This window comes from Alexandromys fortis, unplaced genomic scaffold (assembly GCF_014885135.2).
Source record: "Alexandromys fortis isolate MF-2015 unplaced genomic scaffold, M_Fortis_MF-2015_v1.1 scaffold_4, whole genome shotgun sequence".
In the NCBI taxonomy this organism is placed as follows: Eukaryota; Metazoa; Chordata; class Mammalia; order Rodentia; family Cricetidae; genus Alexandromys; species Alexandromys fortis.
In genome coordinates this window covers 14355477-14383305 of record NW_026067944.1, presented here as the reverse complement: position 1 = coordinate 14383305, position 27829 = coordinate 14355477, and the positions used below count along the sequence as shown (strand labels likewise).

At 34.5% G+C, this 27829-nt stretch overlaps 1 protein-coding gene across 2 annotated transcripts in view; it reads right to left on the bottom strand.

Moving 5' to 3' along the window:
- The window catches only part of Cadm2 (cell adhesion molecule 2), an 889457-nt gene that overhangs the window by 358368 nt on the left and 503260 nt on the right, over positions 1-27829 (bottom strand). The window lies entirely within an intron of this gene.

Sequence of the window (27829 nt, the reverse complement as noted above, 5' to 3'; positions counted from 1 at the left end):
TGATGACTACAGGCCATTTTCCATTCAGTGTTTAAGTCTGAGCTTACATTCTACCTTATAATCTTAAAATTGCTGGCTTAAAACATGTTCTGCAGAATTTTATGTTCTGCATATGGACTAATATGATCATCAAACTCTTGTTTGAGTTTATATTTTCCCGTTAAGATTGGGTTCTAGCCTGTTCTAAGAATGATTGGTGGTTGGTGATCAATATAGAAAATTGATTGCACTATTAATCAACCACAACAAAATCTGTAGTCCTTAGAACTACATACCGGTACTTAGTACCCTATCTCTGAAACTTTTCTTTCACATATTAGCAGCTATTAATACTATATTTTACTAATCGTTTATCTTATAAGATTATGTGAAATACACCATGATTCACATAATAAATTTTTCTCTTTAAAATGTTAATGCATAACCATTAGGTGAATATTATAAGACATTTAAATAACATTCATTTTAATTTTTTATAATTTATTTATTTGGAAGAATATCATGGGTGATGAGAAGATAAGTGCTGAAGGTTGATTAACATGTGGGATCCAAGGAGAGAACTTAAGTCCTTAAGATTCATAACAAACACCTCTCCATATGGAGCTATCTTTCCATCCCCACTAAAAATAAAAAGAAAACATGCTTTCCATTGTCTGTGGTAGCATCTGCATTTAATCCCAGCACTTCTGAGTCAGAGATAACGCTAAATTTCTATGAACTCAAGGCCACCTTGGTCTGCACAGAGAGATCAAGACCAGGCAGAATCAAATACTAAAACATTGTCTCAATCAAAAGGTTGCACTACACAAACTTACATAAAGCTCATATTGTTGAAGACAACCACACACTACTTCTTGAACATGGATAAATTAAGCTACTGCCTGCCTGAAATATTTGCCCCGATGTTCTAGTGTTTTTGATGTAGGAAGGTACTCTGAAGACTATCAAAATAGAAAAGTAAACTCCAACCAAACCACAAAACCTTTGATCTACAATCTGTCCTGCTTGCAAAATAAGCTAGGGCAGTGTTTGCATAAACATTGTGGAAGTAACCAACCAATGTCTGATTTGACACAAGGCCTATTGGGTGACCAAGAACCAAAAAATAAATAACACAGAGACCTAGGGTAAAAGCCAAATACTAGTGAAGTTAAAAGAAAACAATAACATAACTGTGAATGATATTCTTCTTTTCTTATAAATCAGTGCCTTATTTATCAATCCTCAGGCATTCTCCTGCAGTGGAGGGAAACAAGTAAAGAGACCCTCAGCCAAACATTATGCAAGGAGAAAGAAACCTTGCAGCCAACATCTCTATATGAAATGTCTCCATCAAATTCCTCCCCTCAGAACCAAGGGAACTCCAAGAAAGAGCAGGCAGAAAGAATGTGAGACAGAGGAGATGTGATGCACAAGAAGAACTCAGCCCTGTGGGAACTAAAACTGATCTTGATTTCCCAGCACCCAGATCCAAATAATCACACAGAAACTATATTAATTACAACACTTTCTAACAGCTAAAGCATATTCCTAGCTAGCTCTTATACCTCAAATTAACCTACTTCTATTCTTCTGTGTATCACGATGAGGCTGTGGCTTATTGGTAAGGTTTTGTCCTTCTCTTTTGGCAGCTACATGGCTTCTCCTTGACTCTACCTACTCTCTCTATACATCACTGTTTGGATTTCCCACCTAGCTATATTCTGCCCTGCCATAGGCCAAAACAGCTTCTATATTAACAAATATAATAAAACATATTCATAGCACACATAGGGAAATCCCACACCGGCCCTGTAAAACAACTGAGAAACACTCCCATGAACTTACAGAGACTTACTGAAACAGAAATCACAGGGTTTTCATGGGAGTGTACCAAGTTCTCTGCACATATGCTCTAGTATTCAGTTTAGTACTTTTATGGGTATGAAAGTATAAATAGGTAGGTCTCTGGTTCTTTTTCTTCTCTTGAAGTTCTTTTATTTTTCTCTTGTCTTGTCCAACTTTAATATGATGATTTTCATTTTATCTTTTCATTTTATTTTGTTATTTTGGTATTATCTGCTAGAAGCCTGTTCTTTTATAATGAGAGACAGAAAAGGAATGGATCCAGATTGAAGGGATGCTGGAGAGGAATTGAGAGAAGTATGATGTGGGAGTGTCATATATCAATCTGTTGATTTCATTGGTTAAGTAATAAACCAACTGCTTGGCCTCATAGCTTAGAACATAGATGGGAGGAGGAAACAGAATAGCATTCTGGGCGGAAGAGGAATTGAGGTCAGACTCTGCTCTGCTCCCGGAGAGACCCGACAGCTCTGCTGGAGCAGAGACGCCATGCTCAACTCTCCCAGGATGGACAGAGGCTAGAATCTTCCTGGTAAGCGCACCTTGGGGTGCTTACATGCATTATTAGAAATGGGCTAGTCCAGGTGCGAGAATTAGCCTGTAAGGACTAGAGTTCATGGGCCAAGCAGTTCTTAAATGAATACAGTTTGTGTGTTGTTATTTCAGGCATGAGCTAGCCAAGCGGCCGGGGTGTTGGGGACGCAGCCCCGCCGCTCCTATTTCAACAGAAGTAGAGAATGGAAGCTCTATTCTGATTACATTGTATAAGAAAAGAATATGTTTAATAAAATAAATCAAAACAAAACAAAACTTTGTCACAAAACTACACAAAATGTTTTAATATAATTCTTTCATATTAATTCTTTTTATATGCAATCACTGTGCTTGGGTTAGGGTTTATATTACTGGGATGATACACTGTGAACAAAACAAGATGAAAATAAAGGCTTTATTAGGATGACACTTCTGCATCATGGTCCATCACCCAATGAAGTCAATACAGAAACAGAAACTAGGTAGGAACCTGAAGGCAGATGCCGATGCAGATTCTTTAGAGAGGGGCTGTTTAGCAGCTTGCTTCTCTAGGCTTGCTCAGACTGCTTTCTTACAGAAGCCAGAACCATCTATTACAGGTCAGCCGCACCCACAATGAGATGAGCGCTCCCATATCAATCACTAATGAAGAAAGTAGTTCTCAACTTTTGATAACCCTCTGTCTCCAAAAACACTTGGATAATGATTCACAACATTAGCAAAATCACAGTTACAAAATAGTAGTAATGAAAATAATTTTATGACTGGGGATACCATACCATGAGGAACTGTATTAAAGGCGTTACAGCATTAGGAAGGCTGAGAAGCACTGTTCTACAGATTATTCTACAGCCCGATATTGCATTTTCTCAGTTAGGGTTTCTTCTCAAATGTCTCTGTTGTCCTATGTAAGTAGACATAAATTGGTCAGTGCAATGGGTCCAAAACTGTATTGATTTTTTTGATTCTGGTTCATGATTTATTCGCTGTCTGTGTCTCTTTCCTGTTTTATGGAAAATTTTTCCACCAGTCCGGTACTTATTGTCTGCTCTCCATCTATTATGGATATTATTTCCCCTCTACGTGTAAAATTCCTTGTAAACTAAGTGTGTTTTCTGGGTATTATTCGGTATTTTGCTGTGTCTTATCCCAATGCAGATGGCATGCTTCTGAAGGAGCGCCATTCTAGCTTAAGAGATCCCATGATGCCCTGCACAAAGATCCTCTCCTGGTGAAAAGCTAGCTTGCCATTTCCTTCCCTGCTGCATTATTAAACACGAAGGAGCGATTCTCTTAGTCCCAACCATCTGCTCTTCCCCTACTAAAAACTGAAAACATCCCCTTGTGTTTACAAATGTTGCTGCAGAAGCTCCGCAAATTATAAAGATGGTTGTGAAATTTTCTTATATACTACAAGATCAAAACAAAACCCTAGTATCATAAATCTGCAAAAGATAAACCAAGCTTTTATTACACTATCGATCCAACTGCTCTTTAATGGAAGGTAATTCTATTTAAACTAAAGTCCAAATGTAAATTACTTCAGCATCTCAAGTATAATATTTGCATTTAAATATATCTTACTTGTTCAGCTCTTTTTAATTCTCACAGATATGTAACATACACAAATGTTAGCATCAGAAAAAGTTCAGTCTCATTGGCATTAAAGGCAAGAAAAACAGGTTGGACTTCTCACAGGAGGAACAGCAGACTCAAAACCTCTAAAACCAGAAAATCTAGCCAAATATCTCACATTATACTGTGGTTTTCAACAAAAAGAATTACATTAAAGGAGTACTGAGCAGAAGTATGATATAATCTCACACAGAATTATTGTGTTAACCCTATAAATAACTCTGTTTTCAAGTCCCCAAATAGCAATCAACACAATCAACCAGGTAAACAAAGAAAGTTTGAGTTTCCAAGTATTTTATAAAATGCCATCTATAGTATAACATGTCTGCCTAGGTCTCTCTACACTGTGAGGATGCTCCAAATTTTCAATTTAATTACTGTTGAAGATAATTATTTTAGCTTTCCAGGAGGACACTGTGTTTGCTAGCAGACCGTTTTTTATTTCATATGGTACAGTTCCTTCGTGTTTCACAAATACTTTCTTATCACCCGAGTTCCAGACCCTTTGTCACCTGTTAGTTCTCAATGCCCTTTTATTAAATTCGTGTCCGCATAAGTTTTTGTTCATTCTATAACAGTTATAAAAGCTTACATAGAATTCGACTTGTATAATTAACTCTTTTGTTGTCAGATTCTTCAGTAATGAATGTGTGTTTTCTTTATAAGAGATTTTCTTCGCTATTTTCATCCAACTAACTCTTATATTCCATGTGTTTAGTTTTCTAGTCCATTTACCTGTCTGTGTGATTTTCTTGCTTTCAATCTAAAGTTCTGAATTATTCAGGGAGTGGATCTTTGTGGTCAACACTGGAAAGCATTCACGCATCCCCAATATCTCCACACCTGTTGTCTCAAGACTTCCTTCAATATGTTTAACAAATGATTTTCTTGACCTTAACATGGTCATTGTGTATACATCAGAGAGTAATTCTATCTAATGTAACTAACAAAGTAAATTCTACTGGAGGTGATTCCTGCCATTTATTTAACTTGCTTTTAATGTAGTCCTTAAACATGATTCTTCAATTGTCAGAAATCTAATGGTTTCTTATTGCATTTATTCTCAATTAAAAAATATGCAGCCTGTGAGTTATTTTCAAGTGTATTCTTCCTGAAACTCTCTGAAGGTAGACTTTAAGTCATGTTTTTTTTTTTTTTTTTTCTCTTACTCATAGCTTTGGAAATACTCGTAAGTCCCAGTTCTCTCTCTTGGTCCAACTTAATCACTACTGTGATTTTCCCCTTAATCTCTATAAACTTGAAAAACAAAAACAAAATACTGTTGGCAACGTTAATGAGTATAACTGCCTACAGTCACCGTCATTCCACTGCTACTAGTCATTTCTTCGGTAAATATGTTTTTGATAAATTTGTTCTCAATTATTTGTGTTCACTGTCATTTATGTCATTTGCTGGTCTCAGCCTCCAGTGTGATTTGACCTGGTCCACATATACCTCACATTTACAACTGTTTCTCTTTAAAATACTAGCATTTTGAATCATTTATGGTTTTATAATAAAACGTGTTTGTATATAAATTAGCTAATCATTTCTTTGTGCCTTTTCTAGCTGTTAAGTGTGTGTAGTCAGTTGTTAGTGTATTTATACCCTGTATTGGGTCAGTGGTAGACTAACATGTAAGGTATCCGTGGCACTTGTAACCTTGGTACATGTGGCCAAACAAGTGTAACTTCTGGAAGTTCCCTACCACCAGCTCAATTCTTTATAAATATTGGTGCCTGTAAATCTGTTCAACACAGAGATAATATTTTTGACACGTTCTATCATATTGCCTTTGCTTTCCAGAAGAAAACTTGGTGCACAGTTTAGATTTAGTTAACTCATAGATGAGGCTGCCATACTCCCTTCTGTAAAGTTAGTCAAACAGGGAGGTTGTAGAGTTGAATGTTTATTACATAGCGCCATCTCTTCTTGGCAGATATGCTCCTCTCTTCAGCCCTTCTTCAAAATCTCCATGGGCTGGAATAGCATTTTAGAAACTTAAGACCAAAGTGAATACTTTTATATTTTAATTTTTCCAGTAACGTTTTTAGTGAATTGGGCAACAGTGAATGGACTGTAGAGAGTTTCCCAGACTCTTGGAATCCTACTGTGTAGGCAGGTCCCGCCTCAATGCAGAGTTGAATCTGATTGGTTCTCTGTGCAGGTAATACATTCTAACAGATTCTAGTACCCTAGTGGCTGCAAATGTACCTAAAAACATTTTTTTTTTAATCTTACTGTTTCTCTTAGAAAGTTTACATTCTCCAACTTGCTGAGTATGGCTGCCATGAAAAGAATGGTAGGCCTTGCAGCTAAGGATGAGGCAGAATTACTTAGATGAGGACAGACAATTCTGTAGCAGATTGCCTAACATATTGGCAGTTCTCAAATCACATCTCAAATCAAATGAAATAAGTTTCAGAAAGTTATTTAGCATGAAGAATACATTATTAAATTCAGCATATAAAATGTTAATGCATACCCACCAGCTCTTACTGATGCTTGTCTGCATTCCTCCCTTCTGCAATATTGGAATCATAAACTTAACTGTCAGTGTGGGATGAGCATTCCTTCTCCAATCAACTAGAAGGCATGCTTTTCAGACATCATTTCTGCATCCTTAACCCTATGCCGGTCACCTTCCAGCTCCACTAAATAAATACTGGAGTTTTAAAATGATTTTTTTTCTGTGAAGCATCAAGAGTGATCAAATTTTTAACCAGTTCTTTTCTTTTTGTTGCTTAGATTTGCATTTTCTTCTCAAATAATTTTGTGAGAATTATTTTGGTGATGGATCCATCATCACTTGAAAACTAATTTTCTTTTAACCAAAGTCATTGCAGAGTTTTCAAATCAAAACATAGGTTTGACCTGTGGTCCACTCGTACATGTGTACTACAACACTATTTATCCTTGCCATTGTCAATATTTCACAGCAGAAGCTCTTGGTGGATGTAAAATAATCACATAGAGAGGTAACAGTCATTTGGTACTAGATTGACAGAAAGGATGAGCAAAGCTCTACACACGTGAGAACAAGGACATGACAATTCAGTGTGCCCACCAAGAATCCTAGTGCACACTGATACACACACACACACACACACACACACACACACACAAGACAGAAACAGAGAGAGAGAGAGAGAGAGAGAGAGAGAGAGAGAGAGATGCAAACACACACACAGAGCAATCTACTAAACAAATTGATATTTGAATTCTATCCCTAAATCACACCATTTAGGATAAGAATGGGATTCTACCTATCTGGATGAGTATATAATTCTTGTATTTACACTAATATTTTGTACCATGTAAGTATCCCTGTGTAAATATTCAACATTTTACAATGCAATAATACCAGCTGTGATATTGAAATTATGACTTCAGAAATTTTAGTCCTTCATTCATTCATTGCGTATATTGGTTAATTATAATAAAGAAACTGCTTGGCCCTCATAGGTTAAAACATAGGTGGGTGGAGTAAACAGAACAGAATGCTGGGAGGAAGAAGAAGTGAGCTCAGACTCGACAGCTCTGCTCTCTGGAGCAGAGGCCATGCTCCCCTCTCCCGGGCACACGCGATGAAGCTCCGACACAGGATGGACATAGGCTAGAATCTTCCCAGTAAGCACACCTACCGGTGCTACACACATTATTAGAAATGGGCTAGTCCAGGTGTGAGAGTTAGCCAAGAAGAGGCTAGATATAATGGGCCAAACAGTGTTTAAAAGAATACAGTTTGTGTGTTGTTATTTCGGGTAAAGCTAGCCAGTGGCAGGAGCTGGGCAACGGAACACAGCCCGTAGCTCCTACAACATAGTGTGAGTACATGTGGCTATACATATTCTCACGTGTGTACTTGTGTGTGGGTATAAGTGTGTCTGCATCTACATGCACATGGAAAGGAACCCAACATTGACATCAAATGCCTTCTTTGATCCATCTCCACCTATGTATGAACTCAAAGTTCACTGACTTGGCTAGTCTACATCTTTATACTATATGCAGGTTTTAATTAATCTTCTGTGTAGGTTCTTTTTATAGCAATGACACTTCCAAATATGATTATGTGTACTGTCACAAAGTAAATATTGTATGTGTCCATGTGTATGTATCCAGTTATTCTTTGAATCACTTTTTTCATATAAACTCATGAAACTAAATGGGTACCATATAAAGAAACCACCCTTGTAATTATCCCTTTTTTTACCTGTACATATTTACTCTTACATCAGAGAAATTGAGGCAAAGAAACATTATTTCCAAAGAAAATTTGTATGCTGTCCGCTATGTGGTTGCTTTTATTTGTTTTCTGCTTTCCACTTTTGAAGCTAGGCTTTTGGAATGAATTGCTTAAAATTTGGTTTACCCAGGATAAATGGAGAGTAATTCACCCCAAGACGACTGTGAAACTGTTTTGTCTCAGCAGGCTCCATTGTGAAAGCCCAGCATGAGTCAGGGAGATGTGAGATAGGCCACACTGCAGCAGAATGCTGCTGTACATTTTAAATGTTCATGAATTGCTATCGGTAGCTGATAGGTGAAAAAGCTGGACAAATGTGAACAGCATGAACATCAACCAATTTTAATTAGCACTGGCTTCCCAATTTAAAAAAAGTCATATATCGGACTGCAGAATGAGATACATAAAGGATGTGTAGCTGGTTTTAACAACATTCTAGATATGATTCATTAAGCAGTATCATATCGACCAAAGAAGTGATAACATTTATGTTTCCATGGATAAAGTTTTACTGAGCTCTCACACATGCATTATCTCATTTGTTCTTAACAACGGAACTGCGGGATAAATGAGGCATTTATTTCCCCCCATATTATAAGATCATAAGGCTCAGCTGGGTTAAACGACTTATCCAACATGGTAATTAAGAGTGGGGAACCAAACTCATGCTTGAAACTCCAAATCTTTCAAAATTTTGCTGTTAATATCATTTTAGAAATAATTTTGATTCCAAATCAAGATATTCTACACCCCAGATTTTGATAACTATATAAAAACAATTATGTTTGATTTGGCAAACCTTTTCTCAAGTTCATTCTCTAATAAAAATAAAATGAAATTGATTAAAAGATTTAGAGTTCCCACAAGGACATAGCTGAGAAGCAGCTCAAACTTTGAATGCCAGGCATAATAACATAAAATTACAGACTCTTGCTGTAATTTTAGGGACTTCCAAGCTGATGCTTTCAGAGAGTAAGACAGTCAATGTATTTCAGATTCTTAAAACATTTAAAATAGGGATTGAGAATGACTGAGTGTGCAAATGTTTGCCTGTCAGGCAGGGGGTTCTGAGTCCAAGCTCCCAAACCCATGTGAGCCAGGTAGGGTGGCAGATAAGTCTGTAGTCACAGAGCACCAATGACGACATAGAACATGAAATCAGGAGACTCTCTGGGGCTCTATGACAAAGAAGCTTATGATGCACACAGCTACATATAACAGGGAGACCTGTGTCTCAAAGTGGAATCAATAACTGGTGTTCTTTTATCCCCAAATGGGTGCCAAGGGACACCATTAAACACATACCCACATTCATTAACCCACACTATACCTACAAGCATAAAACAAAATTAAAAATAATGCTTTTCCCTCAGAAGAATGATGCATATTAGAACAATTAATATTTTTTGCTTGGTGTCTGTCTCTCTTTCTGTTTTCTTTCTTTCTTCAAATTTGACCCATGTGAACATGTCATAAAAAGGGAAATATTGTCAATTTTGTACGGATGTTATCAAGGTCTGTAAGGTTCTAAAGACTTCAGTATCATGTCTTTAGAAGACATGGAAAACCTTCTTCTGATAACATGTACCATAAAACATATAGTGTGGATGAAGTGGTTGAATTCTAAAACTACTTCTTATAATAGTAGATGCATGTTTAGCAAGAGAATTTACTATGTACTGTTGTATTTCACTTTGAAAATGTAGTATAAAAAGGACCTTGAGTAGTTACAGTAAGATATAGGGATTAATTACAAAGACTGAACTATAGAAAAAAAATGAGTTCAAAGTCATATTACCAGTGTGGTATAGACTGTCCTCCTGACACTATAATTTGTTTTTTCCTTAAAGTTATTGCCACTCCATGAGATAAAACCACCTGTGACCCTTTCAATGGCAAGAATCTGAGACTAGACAGGCCATGAACCTCAGGGAAAGCCAATACTACTCTTCTGTAGAAGGAAAGTAGCAACAAAATGACTCCCAATGACATTCGGATATGCTCTTTCTTCATTGTCCTGCTCAGTCATCATTATAAATACTTCTGCCTGCAGTAGATTGGAAATAATGCAGAGACCAATAACTGGACAATGTACGTAGACTGAGAGACCTTAAAATATTAAGCCATTAAATAGGATGTATTTATTACATCTGACCACTGAGTGTTCGGGGAACTATGCAGAAGAGGCAGAAGAAAGGTTCTAAGAGGCAAGGAAATTGATAACACCAGGGAAACCGTGCCTTTCAGACACAGAACTGAATTACATATTATTTCACGGAGACTGTGGAGGCATGAACAGTACCTGAATAAGTTCGATCCTGTTAGGGTCTCAGAAAGAGGAGAAAGTAGACATGATTTCCCATCACTAACCAAAGAACTATCCCCAGTTGGCAACTGCTTTGGGAGTTGTTTTTTTTTTTTTTTTTTTTTTTTTTTTTTTTTTGTCTCATATTACTGTTTGAACATTTTTATTTTACCTTAGTGGTCCTTTGTATGTATATTGTGACTTTGTGTTTTTATGGAGTGTCTGTGTGTGTCTATACATATGACTCAAGATTTTCTTTAAAATCTGATTCGTTTGCTTTTATTTGCCTGATAGCTTTCTAAAAGGAGAGAAATAGGGGAGAATAATATGGGAGGAGATAGGGATCAGATATACTGTATGAAAGAAATTATTTTAAATTAAAAAAATAGACATGAAACCATTAAGACTAATGCATCAAGCAACATGTGCTGGTGTATGCCTTTAATCCAAGCACTCTGAAGGCAAATGTTGGTGGGTATCTGTGCATTCAAGGCAGTCTGCCTGTTCTACATAGCAAGATCCAAGTCAGCTAAAGCTACATAATGAAAACCTGTATCAAAAGAGAGAAAATGAGGCAAGCCAAAATGAGTAATTCACTAAATGTTGTGACTGAACACCTGTAAGTTTATGTGGTGTTATGTGCATGTGGAATCCAGATGAACATTTGGTCTGAAAAAGCCTGGGATAAAACCGGTCTCCCTGAACATAGCGGACAATGAGGACTCCTGAGAACTCAAGAACAATGGCAATGGGTTTTTGATCCTACTGCACCTATTGGTTTTGTGGGAGCCTAGGCAGTTTGGATGCTTACCTTACTAGACCTGGATGGAGGTGGGTGGTCCTTGGACATCCCACAGGGCAGAGAACCCTGATTGCTCTTTGGGCTGACGAGGGAGAGGGACTTGATTGGGGGAGGAGGGAAATGGGAGGCGGTAAGAGGCAGAAATCTTTAATAAATAAATAAATAAATAATAAAAAAAAGAAATGGCTTCATGAAATTTGCAAGCAAATGGATAGAAAAAGATAAAACACAATCCTGAGTGAGGCAACCCTGTCCCCAGAAAGACTAACATGGAATATACTCACTTACGTAGCCATTATCAGTTAAGTAAAGGATAATCATGCTACAGTCTACAGACCCAGAGATGCTAAGTAACAAGGAGGGCTCAGGGGAGATACATGGAAAGGAGAAAGAGAATAGATTTTGTTGATGCAATGGGGGCTGGTGAGGATGAGAACAGGAGGGATCGTGCAGGGGAGAGGTGGAGGAAGGAGAGAGTATCAAGCTAATCCTAAATAATGAAAATGATTAGAAATTCTGTTACTCATTGATAGATGACCCTTCACAAGATTTGCTTTTTTCTCCATGTGTTAATGAAAAGTTTATTTTCACATCTAATAATTATCCTCAAAAATAAATATCTTTCTCTATAATCCAAAGATTATAAGACTTAAAAGATTTAAGGCTTGAGACTTTAATCAATTAAATGGTTCTGAAATATGGACCATTGCATTACTTCCTCCGAGGTTTTAATCTTTATTGTTTTTTTTTATGATAATCCTTTAAAATATGCAAAAGCATTTTAATATTCTCTCACTTTTGGTCACTAGTGAACCCTTTAGTGGAACTGTCATTGCATGCTAAAGTCCTTAATTTAGGAAAGTTCAATTCTGCACAATAGTGCCTGTTTAGCATTTGAAAGCGGTCATATTATCAGTACTTTTAAAAAATTCATTCATGATCTAACAAAGGATCCAACTCGGGGTCTCCAAGACCACTTATACCAATTGACTAAATGAGTAAACTTAGACTTCTTTAAAACAGTAGAGTTCCAGGTCTGCTAAAACACATGCAGCGCTGACAAGGTCATATATCAGTTACATCTGCTGTGCTGTAGACACATAATAGTAAGAGACTACCAGGTCACCTACATTCAATAATCCACTCACACCATCCCATTGTTTTGTCAAATCATCACAGTTATAATTAGAATCCACAGGTTTTTATTCAAAATTTCATTGACTCACTCCTAAACATATTTTAGGTTACCATTACTGTGACTTTACCAGGGAAGAAACTTGTACTCGAGGTAGATGGAAAATTGACCTAGCAATAGACTAGAGAAAGAATGTCAAGTAAAAAATTCTACCAAACCATATACTTTGCTACTAACTTCCCAAACCTTGTCCAAATAATTTTCATGAAAGAGAGTTGATGACTCTACTTTAAATAAGTTTTAATGATATGAATCGTGGCTTCCCAACATGTAGGGAACATCAAGAGCGTCTTGGAAGAGAACTTGAAATGTACATTTAGATAAATGAGCATGTCTTCATGTTGTTTCAGTGCCTTTAAAAAGAACAGAACCTGGGCTTAGATTAACTCATCAGTTCCTATGATACGACAGATATATTCAAGCCAGAATGAGAGCCCCATCAAAACCATTCTCCTCACACCAGAACCTGGAGAAAATCTACTGTGAGAAACTGAATTTCTCATATTTTAGCATCGTTATGAGCTCTCTGAGACAATGCACATTTATTTCTATAGCAATGAATCACTGTAAATACACTGTTAACAAAGGAGACTAATTAATCAATTATTGTTTGCTTGAACAACTTTTTAAAAGTGAAGTTTATTCACTTAATTATAATTTCAGTCCCATTGTGACTTTTCATGCTTTGTTTTAACTTACTGGTTCTGTTTTGTTTTCCTCCCAGAATACTGTGTGCTTGCATAGGAATAGCACAGAATTAAATAACATGATTTAAATTTATTATACAAGACTACATAGTTCAATCTTTTAGTTTATAAACTGTGTCTGAATCTTCAAAACTTTGTTTCCCTTAGCATCTTTTCTTCTTGTAGAATTTTTTTGAGTAATTGTAAACACACCAGATTGTCCAGGCATGCTAGCCTAGCTATCCTTGGGTAAAAAAAGTTTATTCTTAACCATGCTAGCTCTCAAGAGTTGCAGATTTAATTTTATACCTTGCTAAGTTAAAGACAATTCAACATAGGATTGTTTTTGGTAGTGTTTGATATGCAAAGAAAGAGAGAAGGAAAAAATATACTTTTAACCATTTGTTAACAAAGACAATCCTTCCTAAAGAGTCTTTCATTCTTATACTTGATAAATATTTATACACCCTGTAAGAGCTGTTCTTAGAAAACCTGGACTTCCTCAAAATGTTTTATTCTAACACTTTCTTGTCTACCTTTCGCGCCTATCGGAAGAGAATAACTCATTTTATTTTTTTGCATTGCATTTTCATTATCAGTATTTTGTCTGAAACAACATAAGTATATGTTTGCACAGATCTGTTTTTAATAAGAAAGACCTTGGTTATTTACTAGCTGCTCTAAGGGATAGAACAATATTTTGAAGTTATAAAGAACATTCAAATAAAAATGTTATTTATCTCTAAAATAGTCATATATAATATAAATTCACGTGATTGTGGAATTGTTTCATAAAAATAGATATTTCTTTAAAAGGGAAAGGAAATTATGTCCAAAATATCTAAGAAGACTCCAATTAATGATTATTTTTGTTCAATAACATTAAAAATAAATTAAAAATAAGCAAGATAAACAAGAACAAATAAGAGCCAATTGGACTTCTAATAAATGTGTACTCTTAATTTGTTTGTATACATAAATTTGTATCTTAGGATACTGAAATGAATAGAGATATAAAAATAACAAGAAATATATTCTGATTATTTAGGATTTTACATACCTTGTTGTAAGATACTTCTTACAAGCTAACTTCATTCTTATGATCTAGATGTGATATATACAAAAGCCAGTAATAAAACAATACTTTGGAAAATGCTGTTACTGGATTCATTCTGCATTATAGTGTGAAAAAATGAATTCATTAATGAAATAAACTAGAAATGTCTCTTGACAAATTCCCATTTATCAAATGTCTTTTATTTGATACCAAGATAGATAGCAAAAATAGGTCAATATTTAGGTCAGTTACATCAAGACCCTCCCTGGAATAAATCATACCTATATTTGAAAAAGGAAATTCGATTAGTAATTTATGCGATGCTAATTAGTTTCTAGCCACCTTTTACCACCCGCATCAACCTTCCATTCCAACACCTTTGGGTTAGTTTCAATCGTATTTTGAAAGTTGTTTAACCTACAGTTTTCTTAAGGGATAATTTTCACACAACCCTACCACCCACAGTTTCCCACAAACCAAGACGGTAAGATTGTTTCTTCAGCCTTTCTTTGATGGAGCAAAGGAAGTGTTCAGGATGAGTGACATCAAACAATTGTATGCATTCCCTTAAGCACATTGTTTTCATATATAAAAGTGGGACAAATTTCAACTTAATTGTAACTTAATATTTTAAACCATGACTTTAAAAATTTACTCCTGCCAATGAGAGAGATCAGAGAGATTCTAAAGGCTTAAAGTTAGAAATAATATGAAAAACTTTAATTTTATACAAGTGACATAAATAAAAATATTTTGGAACAGATTTCCTGGCTCCTTCAAGACATTAGTATATAGAGACTCCTGATTATTTACCTGGGTGAAAACATTAGCTACGAGTCATTTATCTTAATTTATCTATAACGTGAATTGTTCCCTTATATGGTGAAAATAGATAAATATATTAAAAGTCTTAAATATTTCTATTAGCATGTGTGCATTGTGTTAATAAAATCACTGAGTCTATATTATGATTTTTAAATTTTAATTATTTATTTTATACTCTAACCATATCTCATTCTCTCCTTTCCTCCCAGTTCCTTCCCTTCTTCAACTCCCACATCAATACACTCCTCCTCTGATTCTGTTCGGAAAGGGACAGGACTCCCATGGATATCAACAAAGAATGGCAATCAAGTTGCAGTGAGATTTAGCACTCACCCTTGTATTAAGGCTGGGCAGGGCAACCCATAAGAGGAATAGATTCCCAAGAGGCAACCAAAGTTTGAGGGACATCCCCTGTTCCTATTGTTAGGAGTTCCACAAGCAGACCAAGCCACACAACTGTCACACATATGTAGAGGGTCTATCCACTAGTTTAAATATCTTTGTCAAGAAGCAGTTTAAATTATATTATCAGTTTCACTGCATAAATTTTAGGAACTTGATTTTGCCACTACACTAAGAAAATCAAAAGTTTAATTATCCAGAATAAATCAATAGCTATTCTAATAATATTGACACTAACCATTAATCAACAAGAAACCATGGAATGAATTGACTAAATTCACACTTCAAACACAGTAGTTTAACATGAGTGTTCTGGGAACAAGGGCTACCTAGAAAGTAATTTTAGGACACAATAAGGTAAAATAGGAGTCTACATTAAAGTAGTATCTTGAGACACAATAGAATCAGGGGAAGACTGGAAAAGATGTGAGAAAAGAGTCCAGGAGTCAGTGGAGAACTGGGAGTTTAAAAAATAAAAGAAAAGATGACAAAAAGAACAAATGAAGAGAAATGAAGTTCCAGGGATGTTGTTTTTTTTAAAAAAATTTCAATAGTAATGAAGTAATTACATCACTCATATCTAGTTGACTGAATCTTCTTAAAAACCTTGTGAATTGTGAATGGATTCCTTTTAAACTGCCCATTTTATCCAAACTTATATAGAGAAATTTTAATGTTTTTATTTATTATTCTTTGTATGTATTTCTGTTTGGTGTGTGTCTGTTTGCATGTGTGTGAACACACATGTGAGTGCACATGAACCTCTGTGTCTGAGTGTCTGTATATATTATATACCTGAAGCTGACTTAGGTCTTCATTCAATCTCCACCACATTCATTGATTGAAAGTCTCTTATTTTAATCCTATTAGTCTAGAAAGTCATTTTACTTGTTGAACCCTATGCTTTCTCTTTCAGTATCTATTCCAGTTCTGGAATTATAGACTGGTTGCTATGACCACCTTGTAGCTTGATAGAGGCTAGGATAAGAAATCCAGTCTTTGATCTGATGTGGGATGCCTTTCTGTATATGTGTTTTTTATTGATTAATTAATAAAGCTGTTTTGACCAATGGCTTAGCAGAGAAAAGTCAGGTGGGAAAACCAAATAGAGAGAGTAGGTGGAGTCAAAGAGATGTCATGTAAATGCCAAAGGAGAAGGATAAGTCACTGGAACTTAGAACGCTTACCAGCCTTGTAGCAAAACACAGATGGTTAGAAATTAGTTAATATAAGATGTTAATGTTAGTTAATAAGAGGCCAAGCAGTGTTGTAATTGGTGTAGCTTCTGTGTGATTATTCAGGTCTGGGCAGCTAGGGAAAAATGATCAGTCTCCAATTACAAAATGGCAAACCAATATGGGGTAACTAAATGAACATAAAACCTAAGAAAGTTTGGGAAGGAATTATAGACACAAAAAATAGAATTAAACATGGCTTATTGGTAGCAGCATTTTCTTGGGTGGGCTCTGCTTATCAGAGGAAAGCAAGGGCAAGATTCCTTTAAGAGAATGCTTCTTGACTTAGCATTAGCAGCAAAAACTGATGAGAGCTGGCCTCATAGTCCATACTGGTGTAGTTACAGAGTACTTAAATAGGCTCTGTAAGCACCATGTTATAAATTGATTAATGGTGACATAGACCTTTTGGGTCCCTAGAGCAAGGGTGGTGCACATGGCTCACAGAGGTGGTGAACATACATTTGCCATGATGGACTGGGTGAAACAAATAGGCAGGACCACAGCAGAGTTGATCCTAGCCATGCCCATTCAGTATTTCAAAAGAAAAGGTGTTCCTGGTCAGAAAATAATGATAGATATACAATAAAGACAGATTTAGATAAAAATGAACTCTGAATTGGTCACAGGGCCAGACAAATGATGTAGGCTTGAGAGAGAGTAGAAAATGAGTATAGACAGTTATAAAAAGAGTTAAGTTTAAAAAATAAATCAAAGTCCTTAAAGAAACAATAAAAACAATATAAAAAGTACAGTCATATATTAAATGATTAAAAAGTTAGCCACTTAAAGATATAAAATACTCAGAGATTCTGGATTATATATTATATTATTGTGTTTGCATTGAGTTTTTTACTGGAGAACAAGGTACTGCTTTTGTTTCCAAAAAGATGAGAACCTGTGGATTCTTTCTAGGCTACTGTGGTTTGATAAAACAAGACCCCCCAAATGGCTCTGTGAACCCTAATAATATTTTGCTCAACAAATAGCAGGAATTAGTTTGGAGAAAACTATGACCAAATTCCCAAAATAATTGTTTATAAATTTTTGTTTTCATTTAAAGGGGAATATGATATTGAGATGAATAGTTTGCATTGGTATGGATCTTAGTCTATTGATACAAATTAAGGTCTATTCGCTACACTGTGTGTATGTTTTTCTGTTCTTGTTTAAAGTAATATGGTTATACAGCTCATTTTAAAATGTAATGTATAATTAAAAATTACAAAATAGTAGTCATACTAGTAGTCATGTTAGTTAGATTTTCTAGATATGTAGAGACATATTTCAGTTAGATAAATAATCTTCAACACTTCAAAGACAATGAAATATGGCACTTTAAATATTTTAAGAACTTAGATTTTTCTTGACAGTGAGATATGTCTGTTTCTGGCAACACCAATTATTTCAGAGAGGATATTGGGCATTGAATAAACTTGTTATGGAATTTACCTTCAATACAAGGCTAGTCATTTAGGCAAAATCTGTTCTTGCCTAACTGCTTGATGGTATGTTGTATGAACTGGACATGATTCACACAGAGAAAAGTGACTATTGAACTTTTAAAAGATGGAATGACCATTTGGGATTCCTGCTTCATGAAAGACTCTGCCAAACATTCTATAGCACATAGAACTAAGTGACTGATAACCTGCCAATACAGGTGAAACAGTCTTTCAGATTTTCTACTTCACAGGAAAGTCTGTCAGATACTACAGGCTTATAAACTGAAGATAGATGTCCCAACATCACAGAAGAACTTTGGTGACTATCCAGGCAGCAATATGTCTCTCTCAATTCTAAAACTTTGGAGGTTGCTTACAATGTACTCCCTGTTTACTTAGATAAAATATCCTTCTGAGGTCTTTGAAGAGTTATAGGCAGTTAGCTACTGTTTTATTTAGTTATGATAAAAGATAAACTAGATATGAAACTTGAGACTCATGAAAATAGGATAGATGATAGAATATTTTCCTTAATTTGCCATATGTAAATGGACTTAATATTGTAACTGTAATTCTTCCTTGAAACCTGTTTAGTTATATATGATGTTTCTATATTAAAGTTAAAACCTTACTTTTTATTTAGACAGAAAGGAGCAGATTGTGTGGGATGTCCTTCTGTATATGTGTTGCTTTTATTGGTTGATGAATAATGCTATTTTAGCCAATGGCTTATCAGAGTAAAGTCAGGTGGGAAAAATTAACAGAAATATATATAGAGTTGATGCACTCAGGGAGACACCATATAGCTACAGAAGAAGAAGTATGTACAGGAACCTTAGGAACCTTACCATTAGGTCACAGCTTTGTGGCGACACACAGATTGATAGAAATGGGTTGATTTAATGTATAAGAGTTAGTTAATAAGAACCCTAGCCATTGGACAAGCAATGTTGTAATTAATACAGCTTCTATGTGATTATTCAGGTCTGGGCACTTGGGAAATGAAAGAGCAGACTCCATTTACATTGATCTTCTGTTTCAAGTACTTTAATGGCAGATCCATCTCTCTTCTCATTTATTTGTAAGGAGAAAATAAAACACAACTAAAATTTTCTTCGCACTTTTGTCAGCCGTATATTTCAGTAAGCCAGATTGTACTTTAATACTTATAAAACTGTGGTTCTTAATTTGAAATGCTTTGCACTTAATTAATTTTTAAGAGTTTCAAAACTCTGCTAAAATTCAAAATACAAATAAATAAAATGGAAATGTGTGAATGTCTCCACTGTGCAATCACAGATGGGGAGGTTTAAAGCTGTTATCAATAGCAGCAGAAATTAGAAACTAATCAGAAATAATGTTAAATAAAGATGACATATAACTGAATATTTAATCTGATGTAATTGAAATTTAAATTCCTATTATGCAATAGAATAAGAATACAATCATCACTTCCTTCTTTATCAGTGCAGCTGAGTAATATCAGTTTGCACAATCAAATTCCACTGCAGAGTATCACGATGATATTTTATGAAGAATAGCTTGAGAAAGTGATGCTGATGAATAAATTATCCATTCAAATACTTGAGCTGCATATAAATTTACCTTCTGGAAGTGCTATTCAAAAAGAAACTCCAGAGTCTTGATCTATTTAGAATATTTAAAGAAAGAAAGAAAAGCAATACCTTTGCCCTGTTTTTAACCTCATTTCACTCCCATTACAATACATTTCCACCATACTAGTATGAAAATCTATTTTAAAGTGAAACCAAATACCTAAACTATATATGAAATTAAAATTATGAGCCAACGATTCATGACAGTGGCAGAGGACAGAAGGACTTATCATATAGAACACACATTCGCATTCTTATTGATGTTTTTAAGCTTTGATGTCATCAAAATTTTCAGTGCCATTTTGGTACTTTTATAAACATGAAATCTACAAATGAGTGGAAAAAGAGAAGGGATGAACAGAGAAGGTTGATCTAATCTTTCAATGTCTGAGAATGAGATTTCAATGAAACAGAAGGCTTGAATGAGAAAGATTAAGCAGAATATGTGATTCTTATACAGAATATAGATAGATTCTGTAAAATTGTTTCCTGGTAAGCAGATCCCACACAGGAGTCTATGAAAGAATGGGTACAGAATATATGTTGTTGTCCGAATGCAAAACATTACCTGCAGGCTCATCTAGTGGTGCAGTTTGGGAAGGTTCTGATTCATCTACTGGGAAAAGTAGGTCACTATGAGCAGATCTTGAGGCTGTTGATCCTATGCTTCCTGATTGTTAGGCAATGTTAGCAGCTGCTGACCTCTTAACCCAGCCACTGTACTTTCACCTCTCATGATAGAATGTATCCCTTCAAACTGTAAGCCATAGTAGACTGCTTTTTTTTCTTCACGAAATTTCTTCTGTCAATCATTTTGTTAGTTCAGTGCCAAAAATAACTAAAATGATATGTGATTATTAAAATAAATTATAATTTCATTTAAAAATAGATTTTACAGATTATCGTGCTAATTTTAAGGTATTTGTATGTTTTAATGATATAGTAAAAAACTCATCTTTTATCAGTAGCTCCACATTATGAGTAAATTAGGAAGATTTAATCTACACTGTAAATTACATAACTCACTACAAGTTTAAAAATAGAGTCACAGTTGATTAAATACTCAGATTAGGTATATTTGTTTTTACTAAAAGCCACTAACACTTTCTTTTCAGTGGAGTCTACTCTTGGTTTCTCTTGGCAAATACTTATCGTCCATTTTAAAATACAATGGAGGTTGTTTTTTATATGAAGAGAGAATAGAAAAAAAGTGGTAAACTTACTTTAATAGTTGTGTCTCAGTTGAAATTACTGGCTTTCTGAAAGTTGAATGATCTTAGAGTTGAAGATCCTATCAAAATGTTGGTATATACAGAAAAAATATAACTAAGAAAGTATGGGAAAAATAGGACTGGCAACTTATCAATGTGAAAATTTAGGAGAGTAAATTTAAATGCAAAAATGACACTCAAATTTATTTAAAAATTGTATTTAATACAAGAAAGTTAGTTCTTGGTTATGACATACATACCTTGGTGTTTACTGCGTGTGGGGGGGTGTATTTCACATGATACCATTATATTAGGAGTTTGGAGAAAAGGTACTATAAACCCATTTTTGAATACATGTCATATTAGGGAGGAGAACAAGACATTAAAGAGATATTCACATTTGATATGGCCCAGTAATTGTCAGATATTTTTGGTTCTCAAAACTGTTCTATCTACAGGATCTGCATTTTTTTCTCAGGTTTGAGGACTGCATGTCTGCAGTTCTGAGGTTCAGACACTAGATGACAGCCTTGCCTGCCTCCTGAGGCAAATAATTATAAAACAAGTTAGGATATTTCCTTTAAAGAAGTAACTGCTGAAAAGAATAGTTTGTGCAAGCTTAAGAGGTCTCTGTAACACCTAACTTTGAGCTTTACAAGTTGACAAAGTGAGAAGTTTTATTAGTTTGTTTCATATTTCATTATAAAAACAATCAGACAAAGCCCTATTACTAAATGTCAATTTTATGTAGACCCCTCCCATAGATTATATTAAAATCCCCAAAGCTCTAAAAGAACTTGATACAAGCACTAGAAATTAGAGAACTGGAGTTTGAAATGTTCAAAGCTCATATTTTGAGCTCTGGCAATGTTTGGGTGTGCCTTAAAACCTGAAAGTAATGGTATGCAGAGTAATTGGCAGTACCCAGCTAGAGCCATGGATTTCCGCTGAAAGAATAACTTTTGAGATTATCTGGTTAGGCACCAGATAGCAATTCATTTGAACATAAAGTATGAAAGATGGACACTTTCACAGGATCCATCCAGAAGAAAAGAGGAGAAATTTTGCAAGTGTAAATGTAGTTTCTGAAAACATATTTTGTACTACACATTATACCAAGTTGGATTTTTGATTTGATTAAACTGGGTACAAATGAATATTTCTACGCTTTCAAAGGAGATGAGTAGGTCCTTAAAGACTAGGAATGCCACAAAAATAAACCAGATTGTTGATCTGTGCTTGGCTCATTCAGGGAACACATTTTGTTGATCATCTCTAAGGACACAAGAGGAAGACCTCCTGGTGCTTATGCTTCACTTCTCAGAACTGGAAACTGTAATGTGCTGAAGGCAAGTGGACTTAAAATACAGAAAATACAGTTTGGTTTTGGCTAGGTATCCTTTCATATTAAAGTCCTCATTAGAAACTAAATTCCCCCTTTTTATTTAGCTACCTTAGCAGTTCGGCCAAGGGTACAATAATTAGAGACAGAGATAAACTTGGTTGCTAAAGCAAACTTCCTTTATGATTAACATTTGAGTGATAGTAGGTATCATCAAGATCCTATTTCCCATCTCTAGCGGTGAAGTATAAGGGCTGTCCAGACTTAACACCCTTGCCCAGAATTAGGACAAAATATGTCGTTGACATCACAGACTAGGTTTCAAAGTGAAATCATTCATGGTTTAGGATATTAGGAAGAAGGATGAGCAGACGGATGAGAAGAAAAATGCACTGGAATTCTTTGATGGATATGTATAATGGCTATAATCTGAAATAATCCAATGTTATTCTGGATATCTGAGAATAGGAGTAAAAGAGTTTAAAGAGATAATTATTGTCCATTGATGCATTACAATAGACTTAATGAGTACCTGTGATATGGTGGGACTATTGGAACCTTGTTTCTTTTGGTAGACACAGTATCAGGACAGCCAATCTAAAGTTATTAACTATGAATAAGAACAGACATTCTAAATCAGGTGAATCAAAATACAATGTAAGATGGGCACAGAGAAGGTTTTCAAGCTACTGAAAATGTAGTTTATCTTAAGCATCTTATCTCTTCATATTAATCTGCAAACTAAAAGCCTAGACTAATAGCGTATTTCTAATCTGTTGGCTTTCATGATATTATACTGGTCACAAATAATATAACAAAGCCATTAAAATCACAAATTTTAGCTGAGCATCTTTGCAAATATCCACAATCCCAGCATCCAAGAGGCTGAGGAAGGAAGGTTCCAAATTTGAAAGCTGCACTGGCCATAAAGGGAGAGGCTTGCTCAAAAATATTTTTTTAAAGATCACAAAAAGCATACATTTATAGGTTACAATGCTGTGGACAGTTAGATGATGAAATAAGTTGTTGTTGCTTAAACAACTTTCCCATTTAAGCAATGTGATATATCCAGTTAATATCTTACTGGGACTGGGAATTCAGCTCAGTGGACAACTACTTGACAAAGCCCTGAGTTCAGTGGTAAACATCAAAATAAATGATAGATAGATAGATAGATAGATAGATAGATAGATAGATAGATAGATAGTGAAATAAAATATATCCTTAACAGAAATGTTCTCATATATATTGAGATATACACTCATTAAACAGAGCTATATTTAAATGTATGTATGCCTGTTTGCATAAACTTAAAAGCTTTTTATATTCTTATTTTATTTGAAACTTCAAACAATGAAAACTCATATAAAATTTAATTATGTTCTCATAAACTGGGTTTGATCTTACTTGTATAACTAACACATGGTGTGAAACTTGTCAGGTCTCCATTGTACAGCAGAACTTACCTATGGCTTACAAATGTCTGAATTCAAGGAACAATAAATTCAATAAAAAAGATAACTATGAAGTGATCTTACCACCGCAAGTTTGTAACATAGTATGAAAAAACATAAACACTGTTATAAGAGTCATATGTGCAATGTCTTTGTATCCCAATATTTAAAACGTTAATATATGAACAAAGTATCATTACTAATTAAAAACAAAAGATTAAATGCCTTTAAGATAATTACCTTCTAATTTTAAGATTCATCCTGCATTCGTCTCTAATGAATGGTACACACACACACACACACACACACGTAAGAGTTCCACAGACAAGGGATCTACAAGCTTCCAGCTTACAAGAAAACAGCTTGAAGAAATATAAATGAAAATTTCATAAATGTCAGACTCAAAGACCATGGTACTATTTTTCTAAATTTTGTAAGTCAACTACAAAAAGAATTTTAAGGAAAGTTTTTCATATATATTTTTTAAAAAAATACCTTGAAAATACATTCAGAAAAGAAATTATGAGTTTAATCTTACTGTGCAGAGTGTATCTAAAAGGAGAGTTTATGTCAAGTGAAGAATTTGTGCTCAATTATTTTGCAAAATGATACAAACAGAGCAAGACAGGAACACTCAAGATAGCAGATGATTAGCATAGTAGATGGAAAAACAGAAACATGGAAAGTCTCAGCAATATCTCCATCAATAAACATACCATTCCCTAGTTTTCATAGTAAACTATAAGAATAAAACTTTAAACAATTGTGCTGTTATTTTTATTATTTGCTTATATAATAATAAAACAGTCCCCAGATAAACTTAAAATCTTGAATTAATTCTCCCTTCCCTAGCAGCAATCTTACTAGTTCATAACACACATGGATGGACCTGTACATATGTCTGAGTGCTCTCACTGTAAGATGATATGAATGATAAATTATTGAGGAGTTCTTCTTTAGCCCCAAGAAGTTTCATTGACTTTCAGGTTTGTGGCACTCGAAACTATCTGCCAAGAAATATCCTAGAGTTCTATATTATTCTCATGAATGTAAAGCAAAGATTTTAGTATACAAGTTGTAGCCAATTACTATATGAGGTTATGCATTTTCAATACACTTTCATTCTCCAAATCAGTTTGAAAAGCGGTGGTGGCGCATGCCTTTAATCCCAGCACTTGGGAGGCAGAGGCAGGCGGATCTCTGTGAGTTCGAGACCAGCCTGGTCTACAAGAGCTAGTTCCAGGACAGGCTCCAAAACCATAGAGAAACCCTGTCTCGAAAAACCAAAAAAAAAAAAAAAATGCTTGAAAAATTTACATGAGAATATAAGAGAACTTTAATGTAATATTGTAGTGATAAAGAAACCGAACAAAGTTCTCCCAGGCTGCTTAGGGAAATTTAATCACTCATTGTTTTGAAAAGCTGATTTTATTTCTTCAGATACCTTTAGCTGATTTATACGTATCACATTTCCTAAACTTAACACTCAAATCTTAAATTACAAGCATTTCTCAATATCTAAAAGGTATCAGAATTCTCTTTGAATTCTAAAATCTTCAAGTGATATCGGCACACATAAAAAACATACACATTTGATTCTAACTTATACAATCTTTTCACATCATTAAATCATCTCAGCATCTCACATTAAGCTTACTATATAAATGTCATGTAAACAATTATTATACAATATTGAGATACATTTATGTGTAGCAAGTACACATGCATTAGAATTCTAAGTAAAGACACTCAGCATAGAGACTTTAGACATGTCTCTGTTTCCTTTGTTTTATTTTTTTCTTCTTTTTTTTTTTGATTTTTTGCTGTTTGTTTGTTTGTTTTTCGAGACAGGGTTTCTCTGTGGTTTTGGAGCCTGTCCTGGAACTAGCTCCTGTAGACCAGGCTGGTCTCGAACTCACAGAGATCCACCTGCCTCTGCCTCCCAAATGCTGGGATTAAAGGCCTGCGCTACCACTGCCCAGCTCTATTTTTTTCTTCTGTCCTCTGCCCATGTGGCATATGTCTAAACTGTAGGTAGATTCCTTCCTGCTTCACTCATAGACTGCTCAACAAATGAAAGTGATTACTGGCAACACAATTTTCTCATTAGAAGTGAACCCTGTGGACGTGTTTTTTCTGCATGCCTTTTCCTTTTTTATTTCCAAAACAACATAAAAGTATTACATATTATAGTATATTGGACAATATTATATATTGTATATAATATATATTATATACAAGAAGGGGTGAGTAGTGCCTTAAATATGGAATAATTATGAAGTTTCAATGCAAATATTTAGTTTTCTATAACAGTTTCCTGAACACATCCAGTACCCATTCTTTTTAGATTTTCAAAAGAAACATTTTAAAAAAGAAAAAAAAAACATTTTACCATCACTATCTAAAATCATAGGATAAGTTTTTAGAGCAGATGAATTTACATGTTTGAGCTTAGACTAGCTGGTGATAATTGTACTATTTTTTAATCTCTTTATGGAACATAAGGTTTGATTTACAAAGACTGTTGAAAATTTGTAAAAACTCAGAATTATTTTTAGAAAGAAAATTTGACATCCATCAAATGTAATACATTTTCTTAAATTAAAAGTTTTTTCTACTCTAAAATGGTATCATTTATATCATTAATAATTGACATAATTTATGTGATAGAGTTACTCTGCAGATGCTGCATTCCTTTGACAGACACTATTACCAAATGTCACATTGTAGTTTTACTCCTATGTAAATAGAAGCCTCAAGAGACAAACACAAAACTTTCTTACATGAAAGATGGCACAATAAATGTCAATGTCTTTCAATAATCTAAAGACTTCTTTAGACAGTTAAGGAAAATAAGCTAAAATCGGCTTTACATTTTATTTCACTGTATTTTTCCGCTCAGAATAAGTTGGAGATTAAGGAACAATCTGAGACGGAAAACATCTGTGAAGGTAAACATCTCTGAAGGCAGTTGTGAACATGGCTACCATGAACATAAACTGAAGCACTCTGTGACTTCAGGTCAAATTGTCATAGGGCCATCCGCAATTAGAAATACTGTTAAGATGGATAGTGGCTAATTATTTTTACTTGTAGTCGCTGGCTCTTATACACTTCAGAGATACCATAAATTCGCATATATTAGATCTATGCTGCATGTAACTCTGAGGTACATTCCTTGTGTGTACAGAACCGTCAAGGTTTGTTTTAATGCTATAATTCTCTGCACTTAAATCAAATATTTATTTGATATAGAGTCTCAAAATCTCAAAATGTATATTTAAAAGTTATTCCTGAGGTGAAGTGTTTTATATTATTTTTCTACAGTTGTGGTGCATGCATAAATATGTTTTCATATTTATGAAATATGTGCAAACTCTATTTGGAGTACAAACATCAGTTCTCTCAGTGATTTAAACACATATGTGTATACATATATGTGTGTTTAAACATATATTCAAGTTGTTTCACTGACTCTGAATTTCTAATGGCTAGTCCATATGACTTGTCAGTCAATAGTTAGTCAAAGAGACATGCTAATCCTCCTGTCTTCATCTCCACATAGGTTTTATAGAAGTACTCTACCATGCTCAGTTTTTTATACAAGTTTTGGGAATAAAATTCAGGTCCCTGTAATTATGTGGAAAACATGCTTTTCCTACTGAGACACCTCAAGCACCAGATGAGTTACATTTTAGTACCCTAAGGTCATTTTCAGTTTGTATTTGTGAACTTGTACTGAATACAGCTCATATTTTTTTATTTTTCCTGTAATTTATAATAAATCAGTACTTTATAAAGGATCCATCGATATTTCTCCCTAGTTTAAAAAACATGTAAATAAGAATAAATAGATATTAAGATTTCTAATGATCAAATACACTAGAAATAGACATATAAATATAATTGCATGAAAATAACCAAATTGTACAGTTAAAGTATAGGAAAAAAATAGTAAGTTTTCAAACTCTAGCAATATATGCAGACAGTA